General features: G+C 36.7%; 1 protein-coding gene across 1 annotated transcript in view; it reads right to left on the minus strand.

Moving 5' to 3' along the window:
- The window catches only part of LOC115224091, a 69,643-nt gene that overhangs the window by 57,383 nt on the left and 4,670 nt on the right, over window positions 1-7,590 (minus strand). Inside the window, exon 2 of the mRNA XM_036513107.1 lies at window positions 3,113-3,209. The gene's annotated coding sequence lies outside the window, so the exon portion shown is untranslated. The remainder of the gene's footprint in view (window positions 1-3,112; window positions 3,210-7,590) is intronic.

The following is a 7,590-nucleotide window of genomic DNA, read 5'->3' on the forward strand; positions in this document are numbered from 1 at the left end:
ATTTGACAACTGCTGGTAAGTTATACATATATACACACACACATAAATATACATACATAAATATATACATATATATATATATATATATATATATATATATATATATACACACATAAATATATACATATATATACACACACACACACACACATAATATATACATATATATACACACACACATATATATATACACACATATATACACATAAAATTAAATATGGGATAAAATGTATATAAGAATTTATCAAGTAGTCAGTGTGAATAGTAATGCCCTTAATATAATAAATACATATACATACATATATATATACACATACATACATATACAACACATCCTATGATATGTATATGTACACACCTGTGCACACATACATACGTACTATATATATATATGTTAAATAATGATGATCACACACACACACACACACAAAGTAATTAAGTTTATGTCCGGTCATAGAGTGATCAATGGTTTCACATCTGCATAAACATATCGGAAATTTAACAAAAACATAACTGAAATATTACAAAAACAGAAAATTTGTGGCTTATTCTTCATCAGTCAACATCCAAAAGATCTTTACAATTTAACGAGTGGGTAGCTTACAAGGTACCCTAGTGTAATCCAGGTTCTGGCTAACCACACTGAATGATTTGTATATCTAGGAAATTGCTTGAAGTAAACGCTTACATGGTGTTTTGCCTCCTCATCTTGGAATATCCATGCAGTAGAAACGCATAATTGGACAGAGATCTGAAGGAAATGCATTGTATATAATACTGTAAGAAACAAGCATTTGAGCATGTATAATTCTCCATTCTTATTTTTAATGTCTTTTATAAATATATATATATAAGAAATAAAAAAGAGTGAAAAAACTACAGAAGGCTTGTTTTATAAGGTTAAAGAATATATTTAAGTCGTTATGTTAGAAGAATGTTATAAAATTTTGTGTATAGTAACATAGTTTTTGGGGAAATAACCGGTTTCGTATAAATTTTTCAAATTTCTCAAATTTTTTAATGTAGATAAAGAAATTTGAAAAATTTATATGAAACCGGTTATTTCTTCAAAAACTGTGTTACTATACTCAAAATTTTATAGCATTTTTCTAACATAACGACTTAAATATATTCTTTAACTGTAGAATACAAGCCTTCTGTAGTTTTTTTCACTCTTTTTTATGTCTTATACATTCAACCACGTGCTTTCACACACCAACTCGCTCACCTATATATATATATATGTAGGTGTGTATATATTACTATGAGACTGACATATACATACAGAGACGCCGTGTATCTATTTTATAAAACAATAGCAATAATGATTCATTCTGATTCAGGCACCAGGCCAGCAATTTTAAGAGAAGAAGGCCGGGCAATTACAATGACCCCAGTATTTGCCTTCCACTTAATTTTATTGACCCTGAAAGAATGAAAGGTCAAGCTGACCTCAGTGGAATTGGAACTTTGTGCATAAATACTGCTTGGTTAGAGAGGCAGAAATAATTTCTGTCACCTTTCTGCCCAATAGTAAGAAGAATCCTGCTCCGTGTTCTGCTAGAACCCTAAGAAGGATTCTTGAAATCTGAAGGGGCTTGTTACCAAACCTCAAGAAAACAGATCCCTACTCAGGAAAGTAGCAATAGCTTGACGTTCTGAGTTCAAATTCAACTTAAAAGATTGTATTTGCATTCTCCTGCATTTGAGAATAAATTATTTCTGCATCTTTCGATACATCTCAATGCTTCTAAAGCAAGCTTTGTTTGTTTACGTTCATCATAAAGTTGAATTTAATGTTAGCATCTTATAAAGCTAGATTTATAAATCCTAAAACTGCAGAGCAATTTGGTATTGGACAGTTTAGCTTAAAGGTAAAGCACTTCATATATAATCACAGGGATGTGAGTTTGAGTCTCATGGTTGGCTGATAATGAATTTCTTCTGCAATATATGGATAGTTTATCCTATTTGTGCTATTGTATTAGCAATATCATGCGTTTGAGAATAAATTATTTCTGTATATATATATGTATATATTCCTTTATTTGTTTCAGTCATTTGATTGCAGCCATGCTGGAGCACCGCCTTTAGTTGAGCAAATCAACCCCAGGACTTATTCTTTGTAAGCCTAGTACTTATTCTATTGGCCTCTCTTGCTGAACCGCTAAGTGACGGGGTCATAAACACACCAGCATCGGTTGTCAAGCGATGTTGGGGGGACAAACACAGACATGCCACACAAACATATGCATACATATATATATATCCAACGGGTTTCTTTCAGTTTCCGTCTATCACATCCATTCACAAGGAAAATGGTCAGCCCGAGGTTATAGTAGAAGACACTTGTCCAAGGTGCCACACAGTGGGACTGAACCTGGAACCATGTGGTTGGTAAGCAAGCTACTTACCACACAACCACTCCTATGAATGAATAGTGTAAGATATGGATTTGGAGAATCCTGTGGCTATCAAAGAAAGCTCCTCTTGTGGATTCAATATATATAAAAAGTACTGAAGGTTGATCCCAAAATGCTGACCCTTATGAAGGAGACGACAGAGGACCTAGATATGTGTCACATTGCCATACTTGAGAAGACCTGTCCACTACAACGGAATTGAGGTCCTAAACTCAAGGTGCCACGTAAAAAGCACTAGTGTGGGTGCTGGTGTCATGTGAAAAGCACCCAGTACACACTGTAAAGTGGCTGACATTTGGAAGGGCACCCAGCTGTAGAAACGGGGTCAAAACAGACTATGGAATTTGGTGTGACCTCTGACCTTGCCAGTTCCTGTCAAGATCTCCAGCCTATGCCAGCATAGAAAACGGACATTAAATGTTGATGATGATGATGATGATGCATATAAAAAGTATATATTTATATCAAAATATGTATTTATTTATAAATACGAGTGTGTATGTGTATGTGAAATATGCACACACACACATGCACACACATATACATATATATTTAGAAAGAGGAAGACAGAGGCAGGAGAGGAAGGGGTAAAAATATAAAGAAAACAAGATGAGGTGGTGGTGGTGGTGGTGGTGGGGAAGTGTAAAAAAAAAAAAAAAGGCCAAAATTTCTACATCACCAATACACACCTGCTTACATGCCAAAGGGGTGGTGCAGAGATGGCCACATCCTGTGCCGAGTCTGTGAATAAGTGCACGGAAATGTTGGCGAATTCTAAACCGACAACTGGTGGGGAAGACATAATGAGAAAAAGCAGAAATAATTATAAAATGAAACAAACCATGCAAAAATATGTGTGTGTGTGTGGTGTGTGTGTTAATGTGAGTGTTAATGTAAAATTCTATATATGTATATATGTGTACATATGTATGTGTGTGTGGTGTGTGTGCGTAGATATAGATATATATATATATATATATATATATATATAATATATATATATATATATATCATGTTGAATCGTTAGCTCCTACACGCATTTTTTTCTCTCCTTGTTTTTCTCTGTGTATCTTTCTGTCGAAGAGCGTAGGCTCGAAATGTAAAAGACTTGTTCTATTTCTATTCCTGAGCGCCATACTAATACATTTGTTTGATTGTACTCCACCTGCCTTCGTCTTTTGTTTATTTTCATAAACCTTCCCGTTATATATATATATATATATATATATATATATATACCATCATTGCCACCATTTAATGCCTGTTAATCATGCTGGCATGGATTAGATAGTTTGACAGGATCTGATGAGCTACTTGAGGCCTCCAATGTCAGTTTTGGCAGAGTGTCTAAGGCAGTGCATGTATATATGTGTGTGTGTGTGTGTGTCTTTGTGTGCATATTAATATGTAGTGTAGAACTTCGTTACATTCTATGGAATACTCAACCACGTAGATGTTAATTCAGGGGCAGATAATCTAGCTGAATCCTCATCATTGAATGGCAGGCATCCACCACTAACATATAACTGTGTGTGTATGTGTGTGTGTTAGTGTATACTTCACAATATGTATGCATGTCTATTAGTGTAAACTCACTATATATATATATTAGAAGAAATGAGGTACTCAGAAATCTGGATGGTTTTATATTTACAGATATTTATTTGTATATTATATGTTTTTATAAATCCTATATCATATATCAGCGCTTTCGTCCATTCTAGTGGAGTCTTCAAGTTGAACTGACTCCACTAAAAGACTCCACTAGAATGGACGAAAGCGCTAATATATGATATATGATTTATAAAAACATGTAATATACAAATAAATATCTGTAAATATGAAACCAATCCAGATTTCTGAGTACCTCATTTCTTCTAATACATAATACCTGTACATCATCTCCAAACCTTCTAATATATATATATATATATATATACATGCACACACACACACATACATATATATACACATACACAAACACACAGACACATACAAATACACACACATTAGTGTAAAACTCATAGTACATAGATACACAGTCTCAACACATATATACATTATTTTTTTTCCCCATTGCTTTCAAGAGAAGGGACACTGGCAATTGGTAACAGGGATAGTTTCCGAGTTGAAATTCAAGTCAGAGGTAAGTCCAATGTGGAATATAGGGGTGTGAAGGATGTTTGACAAAATGGCAAGGTGAAGGCCTCACAATGAAGGATTATAAATCATGCTTGCTAGAGGTCATGGGATGTCATCATCATCATTTAACGTCCGTTTTCCATGCTGGCATGGGTTGGACGGTTCAACCGGGGATCTGGGAACCAGAAGGCTGCACCAGGCTCCAGTCTGATCTGGCAGTGTTTCTACAGCTGGATGCCCTTCCTAATGCCAACCACTCCGAGAGTGTAGTGGGTGCTTTTTACGTGCCACCGGCACGGAAGCCAGTCAAGGCGGCGCTGGCATCGGCCACGTTCAGATGGTATATTTATGTGGTTGGATTTAGAAGTGACATCGTTAATCCTGATAAATCCTAATTTGAATAAAGTTGATATTGCTGTTGCTGTTGAGCGTAGCGGTCTTCATCCAGTGGGAGAAGTCCGAAACGTGGATTAAACTTGAGGATTTACAGTATGTTGTAGCTTATTGTCACCCCGGGTGAGGTTGGGGGGGGGGGGAGGTCTATAATTTTGCTAAGACAGTTGCTCTGGTCTCTGCTTAGCAGAGAAATTTACCAGAATTTGCAAAAGTTTATTCAATGAATTTTGCTGGCAGAGATCACTAGTAATTAACGATTGCACCATTAATATTTCAGAAGGAATATTAATTAGTAGACAATTAGCAATGGGTCAACCAACTAATTGATTTAATTGACTAGATAGGTCAACTGGAAATAGTGGAAGTGTGGGAAGAAACTTCTGGCTCCAAACTGTCGAATTGGTTTAAATATAAAAGCAGTTTGATCAGATATTTTTACACTTATTATTATTATTATTATTTTCCTTCACAGCTTTGCATGTTTTTTGCAAGTTTACATCACAACCTTGTGGTTCCAGGTTCAGTCCCACAGTGCTGCACCTTCAGCAGGTGCCTTCTACTATAGTTCCAGGCTGACAAATGCCTTGCATGTGACCTTAGTAGACAGAAACTGTGGAAGCCCATTGTGTGTGTGTGTGTGAGTGTGTATGTATGTGTATACACACATACACACACATGCATATACATGTATGTATAGATATATATGTATATATATATAGGCGAAGGAGTGGCTGTGTGGTAAGTAGCTTGCTTACCAATCGCATGGTCTCGGGTTCAGTCCCACTGCGTGGCACCTTGGGCAAGTGTTTTCTACTATAGCCTCGGGCTGACCAAATCCTTGTGAGTGGATTTGGTAGACGGAAACTGAAAGAAGCCCATCGTATATATATGTGTATATATATATATATAAATATGTGTAGTCAATGTCATGTTTTCTATTATCCAGCTCAACTTCCATCCATGACCATCCTGTTTTCTATTACAGAAGCAGTTTCTGTTATATCTTATCCCTCTCTCAGCTGAGTGGTCCTTGTCCAGTAATCTTGCAGGTGCTGGTATCAAGTGAAAGGCACCTGTGCCACATAAAGAGTACCTGTGCTGGAGCCACGTATAAAGTACTGGTGATGGTTACACTCTGGCATTAGGAGAAGGGCAACCAACTGTAAAAACCATGCCAAAACAACCGGAGCTTGATGCAGCTTGCTGGCTGGCCAGCTCTTTCCAAACCAAATGACCCATGCCAGCATGGAAAAACATGCATTAAATGATGATGATGTGGTAATAGGAAGATAGTGGTTGGTTTGAAGGGTATTTGGTTGCTAATGTGAGCAGATCTAGCAAAGAAAAAAAGCCCTGAAAATTGTATAGAGAGTCCAACACTGGGTTTGATGGAGATATTAATTGTAAGAGAAGTTGCAGTTGGGAAGCATTGGAGAAACACATTTCCTTACAAGTACACACACACGATTCTATACATGCATTTAGTCATTATACACAGGTATAACATCTGAACACACACACACACACACTTATGTAAGAGCTTCACATAACTCTTACTTCAGGTCTAAACATTTACAAACAACTCTCTCTCTCTCCCCCTCTGCACGTATATACATATGAATGTATGTATGTATGTATGTATTATTTATTTATGTATGTATGTATTATGTATGTGTGTATGTGTGTATGTATGTATGTATTATGTATGTGTGTATGTATGTATATATGTGTGTGTGTATATATAAATATTATCACTACATATGAAAATAACATTACTGTCTATCCAAATCTATCTCAGACAAACAAAAAATTACACACACACACACACACACACACACACACACCACACAGAGCCTCTCCCCAAACACTAGCAAAACAAAAAACAATTGCATTCCTAGATCCGAGCACTGTGCATATGCATGGGGAGTAAATACCCTAAAAAAAAAAAGAGAGAGAGAGAGAGAAAATTCTGGGGAAACGGCATTTATTTTACATCAGATGGGTTGCTGCTTATCCCTTTTGTTGCTGTTGCTGAGCTGCTAAGAACACGAAAACATCAGGATATAGAATGACAGAAACGGTAAGGAGTGGCAGGAGGGCAACGCAGCATTTCAACTGCTTACTTCTCACAACCAAACATAGAAAGACCTGATACGTGTGAGGTGTGGTCCTGGCAGAGATGGCACATGTGCGAAACTGGTGGGTTTCCCCTGCGCTTCGTATGAGATCCTCTCTGTCGTTCTAGTGGGTTGCTAAAGTGAACTACTTAGAAAGAACAACAACATCAGCAACACTCCCCACCACCACCACTACCACCACTACTACTACTACTATTACACACATAAATAACATCCAAAATATATTTTATGGGCATCCAGCTGTAGAAACCATGCCAAATCAGACTGGAACCTAGAGTAGTTCTGGCTCATCAGCTCCAATCAAACCATCTGACCCCAAGGCCAGCAAGGAAAGTGGATGTTAACCCTTTCGTTACCAACCTGGCTGAAACCGGCTCTGGCTCTGTGGTACAAATGTTCCTAACACTAGCTTAATGATAACGAAGTTATTTTACTAAATTCTTTGTTATATTTAAAGTAATTGAAAGAAACACAGAGCATCTCAACAGAAA

This window comes from Octopus sinensis, linkage group LG24 (genome assembly GCF_006345805.1).
Source record: "Octopus sinensis linkage group LG24, ASM634580v1, whole genome shotgun sequence".
NCBI lineage: Eukaryota > Metazoa > Mollusca > Cephalopoda > Octopoda > Octopodidae > Octopus > Octopus sinensis.